Genomic DNA, 5,645 nt, shown 5'->3' on the forward strand with positions numbered 1-5,645 from the left:
AGAAATGTCTTTTATCATGTTGATGTCAGCCATATCAAGTGGGAAATAGCAACTGCAGGGATGCAGGATGATGGTCAACAGCCCTATTTTACAGTGGTTAGTTCTCTAGTTGAAGGCATCCTCTATTTGAAGGGGTTTCCATCCAAGGCTAGAGCTACACTACCGCTTTATAGCAGTATTGAAGTGCACTGTTAACTGTTGGGGCACAATATCCACATTCCATATACTTTTCATAGGGCATGTGTGCACCAGCCCTATATCCCGGGATTGTCCCTGTGCATCTAAATTACACACCGCGGATCCCGGGGGCAAACTGGGCTGACCAGAGACACTCCCTGGATATCTGGGACAACGGAAAACTCCCGGGTCATCCCGTTCTCCCCACAAGTAGCAGGGCACTTAAAATGGCTACGGAGCTACCTGGGGCAGTCCGTACCCATCAGGGTGGGGGTGGGGTGGGGAGCAGATCCATTTTTTAAAAAAACTCACTTGTTTCACTGGAGCGCAATTGATATTAAACCCCTGTCTTCTGGAAGAATCTATTTCAGGTGCAGCCCTGCTCTATGTCTTCTTCTTCTTCTTCTTCTTCTTCTTCTTCTTCTTCTTCTTCTTCTTCTTCTTCTTCTTCTTCTTCTTCTTCTTCTTCTTCTTCTTTTTTTTGCTAACAGACAATATCAATTTACAAGTTCTTCAAGGCAGCCTTCAAGTTCATAATTCTATATACCTGTGAGATATTTTTTTAAAGGAAGAAAAAAAAGTTTCATGAGAGGCAAGGCATTTCAGGACAGATTTTCGAAATTAAACTCCAAATGCCATGTTTTTCTTAAGAACCTTAATTTCCAAGGAACCTTAATTTCCTTGGAATTGTTGTAGATTGCAAGCTGAATATGAGCCAACAGTGCGATATGGCTGCAAGAAAGGCAAATGCTATTTTGGGCTGCATTAATAGAAGTATAGCTTCCCAATCACGTGAGGTACTGGTTCCTCTCTATTTGGCCCTGGTTAGGCCTCATCTAGAGTACTGCGTCCAGTTCTGGGCTCCACAATTCAAGGAGGACGCAGACAAGCTGGAGCGTGTTCAGAGGAGGGCAACCAGGATGATCAGGGGTCTGGAAACAAAGCCCTATGAAGAGAGACTGAAAGAACTGGGCATGTTTAGCCTGGAGAAGAGAAGATTGAGGGGAGACATGAGAGCACTCTTCAAATACTTAGAAGGTTGTCACACAGAGGAGGGCCAGGATCTCTTCTTGATCCTCCCTGAGTGCAGGACACGGAATAATGGACTCAAGTTAAAGGGAGCCAGATTCCAGCTGGACATCACGAAAACTTCCTGACTGTTAGAGCAGTGCGACAATGGAATCAGTTACCTAGGGAGGTTGTGGCCTCTCCCACACTAGAGGCCTTCAAGAGGCAGCTGGACAACCATCTGTCAGGGATGCTTTAGGGTGGATTCCTGCCTTGAGCAGGGGGTTGGACTCGATGGCCTTGTAGGCCCCTTCCAACTCTGCTATTATATGATTCTATGATTCTATGAACCTTGTCTGAAGCTGTAGCTAGACCTAAGGTTTAACCCAGGATCATCCTGGGTTCATCCCTGCCTGAGTGCTGGATGCCCTGTGTGGCACTTAGATGAACAGGTTTGACCCCAGGACAATCCTGGGATAAACCTTAGGTCTAGCTATGGCCTGAGTGCCTCCCTCTCAGTGGATAATGGTTGCTGGTAGTTTGTGTGCTGTAATGTTCGGCAAGGCAGAAGGATATATTTGCCCAGAGGAAATGGCTTGCAGGGCTTCATATTTCATGCTCTGGTTCAACTGGTCCAAGCAAACAAATGAGAAGAAAAGTACATTCATAATAGAAGCTAAGAGAGGATATTGCAAAGGGTCACTATATATCTACACATTCTTTCCAGCAAAATTCTGCTGACGCTTTTCAGCACAAACGAAGTTTCAATCGGAGAGACAGGAACTCAAGTTCGTAATTTTCTTTGCGTACATAAATGCAGGTGTGCACGCACACAAAATGACCCTCCCCGAAATGGATTGGCAATGCAATGCAGACAAACGTGGAGGATATTTCTTTTCTTTTCTTTTAAAAAACCAATACAACAATACAATATAAAACAATACCACATAATACACAATAATATAAAGTAATCAATTGATAAACTTAACTTATGTTCTAACGTAATTCCCTATAACATAATCATAATTAACAAAAATGTGCTCCCTCCAACCACGGGATCTTATTCATATTTCCGAAATCTCATTACTTCTTCTGGGGGTGTTTTCCCTCTCCCCTTTAATAAAACAAGTTCTAAAAACTGTTTCCATATTCCTTCAAAATCATTCGTTTTTATCATTCCTCTTCTAACTTTTATGTTACATGTTAATTTATCATTAATAGCAATATCCCATATTTCTTTGTACCAGTCTTCTATATGATAATCCCCTTGAACCTTCCAGTTCCTAGATATCATTAATCTTGCTGCTGTTAACAAATTCGTTATCAATTCTTTTGTCTTTTGATTACAATTCAATTCTCCATACACTGATAACAACGCCACTATAGGTGTTTCTTCTATCTCCATTCCTAAAATTTCTTTTATCTCTTTAAACACCATTTTCCATAATTTTTGTACAAATTCACATTCCCACCACATATGCTTGCTTCGGCAGCACATATACTAAAATTGTAACGATACAGAGAAGATTAGCATGGAGGATATTTCTTTACAGACTGTTTAATTGACTTACGGACTTTATCGCCACAAAATAGGGATCCTGGCCATAGGCTTTGATCACTGTGGGAAAGGATTTAACAAATAAATGGTGGATAGGTCTTCTACTACAGCAGCCTTCCTCAACCTGGGGCGCTCCAGATGTGTTGGACTACAACTCCCAGAATGCCCCTGGCTGGGGCATTCTGGGAGATGCAGTCCAACACATCTGGAGTGCCCCAGGTTGAGGAAGGCTGTACTACAGGGTTGTAGGCCTTCAGACGTTCCCGAGGTGGACACACAACCTTTCCCTGGAGACCTGTCCTTTGGTGCCTTTCTGGCATCTGCACATTTTTTTCTCCTATTCTTTAAGGTTGAAAAGTCTCCCTTCAGGCTTAGGCCTTAGCTAGACAGGGCTTTATCACAAAGTGAACCCTGGGATCATCCCTGTGCGTCCACATGACGCACAGGGGATCCCGGGATCAGGGAGGGGTCATCCCTCCCTTGCCCCGGGATAGTGCCCTACACTTTGGGCCCGGGTTTTCCACCATCTCAGGCTGAACCCGAGACCACGGAATGTGCTACACCCATTGGGGGTAGGGTGGGGGGAGTGGGGAATTTTTTAAAAAAATTACTTTAGGCACTCGAGTGCTCATGCACTATTGTTGCTTTTTTTAAAAAAAAAATGGCAGGCGCGACACCTCTCCTCCTGAGGTTGTCACGCCTCACGTGTAACGGAGGGATCTCACAATAATCACATTGTGGGATCCTCCCTTCTCCATCATGGAATAAAAGGTAGGTCTAGCTAAGGCCAGAGTCTTTAAGCTACAATTTTGTGGCATTTTTGGTATTTGACCATGTCCCCTTTGCCTTGAGCCCTATCCACCACTTGAAAGCAGCCCCCTGAAAACATCTGCAAAACTGAATTCAACCCTCAGGGGTTCAACCCCTCCAGTTCAAGGCCAGGGCCCACAGAGCTAATTCTTTGAAGCCTAGTGTTGTCACAAGCACCCGAATGCGTCCAGGAGCCTAGCACACCTCTCTCAAAATCATGCATGGTGCGGAGAATGTGGATAGGGAGACTTTCTTATTGTTGTACAAAAACTATGAAGAATACAATAAATAAATGAATAAAACCAACAGAAAATGTGCATTTCCCCCACCCATAGGCTAAAGTGTGAAAATGGGCATTTCGGAGGGTTTTTCACAAGTGTACACTTTCCAATAGGGATGTGCTCCGCTCCGCTTAGAATCGGAGAATCAGAAGCGAATTGCCCAGAGGCAGAGTAGAAGTGAACCGGGGTCCTGGAGAAGCATGGTGAAGAGAAGCGGCCATAGGAGAAGCACTTCTCTTTTCGCGGAGCGATCCGCGCGCCATTTTGGATAATTTCGCCCATAGGATTGCATTGCGGAAAAGTTTAGGGGATAACTGTGTTGTTTTTAAAGCTATCTTTCTGAAATTTCGTGTGCTTAGAGAGTCATGGCTGGGGGTCATTTTGAGCCTACTCTCAGTACTCTGCGTGGTGCGGTTCGCTTGCTGTAATTTTTTTAAAAATCGGGTAAAAAAAAGCGGGAGAGGTACCTTTTTGAAGTGCTGAGAGGCAGATTCAACTCCCAATCCTGATGAGAAGTGATGACCTCATGAAGCATCCTCCAATCCCAGCGCTGGAGGGGGGACTAAGGCAGAGCCACCCTGAGAGCTTTCTGCTTTGTGTCTCTTTGTGGGTTGGCGTTCGTGGAGAGAGGAGTTAGTTATAGGTGCTGCTGCTGTGTTTGGAGTTGGAGGAGATTAGATAAGGATTTAGCTTGGGTTGTGTGTGTGTTTGTTTGCTTGTTTCTGACTGTTTGCTTAGTTTGCTCTGTGTTTTTCCCTTACTTTGATTTTATATAAACTTTATTTTTAATTATTGGAGTGTTTGTTTGGTTGGTTCCCCCCCTTCCCCCTCTTAAAGCCTGACTGTGTTTCATCTTCCTTCTTTCTTCTATATAAAAAAAAATACAAAAAAATACAAAAAAATTACTCTCTATTTCTTCTCTCTCTCTCTCTCTGTCTCTCTCTGTGTGTGTGTGTGTGTGTGTGTGTGTGTGTGTTACTTGGACTGTGTGTGTGACTGTGTGTTATTGTGTGAGTGTGCTGTGTGCACTGCTTGTGAAGTGCAAAAAAAGCCAATACAGTTTGAGCATTTCAAATCCATTTTGGGCAAAGCATACACACTTGTCCCATTTCCCCAAATATATATAATTATTATTAGTAGTAGTAGTATTATATTATTATCATCATGAGAAGAGGGAGCAGGCGCACGTCTGTGGCTGGGCGTGCTGAAACCAGTGGTGGTCAAGGGAAGGCTCAGACTGGCACCAGTAAGCAGGCCGCCTCTCCTGCTGTGAAAATCCAACGGGCAAGTCCGTGGTGGGGCATCTGCCGGGACTGACTCCCCCATACTAGATCTATGGCGTATCTCTGCCTGGCAAGAGATATGCCATAGATCTCTCTCAGCCCGCCTGTCCTCCTCCTCTGTGAACGCCTCACAGGGATGGTTTGCAATGCATGACTTACTGCTGGCTTTGAAACAAACCATCCTTGCCTCACTTCCTTATGCCCCCAGAAATGCCTGCTGCCTGCCTGCCTGCCTGCCTTCCCCCTCCACCCCGGGGTGCTGCTGTGGTGGGGCATCTGCCGGGACTGATTCCCCCATACTAGATCTATGGCGTATCTCTGCCTGGCTCTCTGCCCGCCTGTCCTCCTCCTCTGTGACCGCCTCGCAGGGATGGTTTGCAATGCATGACTAACTGCTGGCTTTGAAACAAACCATCCTTGTCTCACTTCCTTATGCCCCCAGAAATGCCTGCTGCCTGCCTGCCTGCGTGCCTTACCCCCTGGGTTGCTGCTGTGGTGGGGCATCTGCTGGGACTGATTTCCCCATAC

At 45.3% G+C, this 5,645-nt stretch overlaps 1 pseudogene; it reads left to right on the forward strand.

Annotated features, from left to right (window-relative positions):
• The first annotated feature begins 2,662 nt into the window (after window positions 1–2,662).
• Window positions 2,663–2,721, forward strand: LOC134413479 (U6 spliceosomal RNA; annotated as a pseudogene).
• The last annotated feature ends 2,924 nt before the right edge of the window (window positions 2,722–5,645 follow it).

The sequence above is a fragment of the Elgaria multicarinata genome, chromosome 1 (genome assembly GCF_023053635.1).
Source record: "Elgaria multicarinata webbii isolate HBS135686 ecotype San Diego chromosome 1, rElgMul1.1.pri, whole genome shotgun sequence".
In the NCBI taxonomy this organism is placed as follows: domain Eukaryota; kingdom Metazoa; phylum Chordata; class Lepidosauria; order Squamata; family Anguidae; genus Elgaria; species Elgaria multicarinata.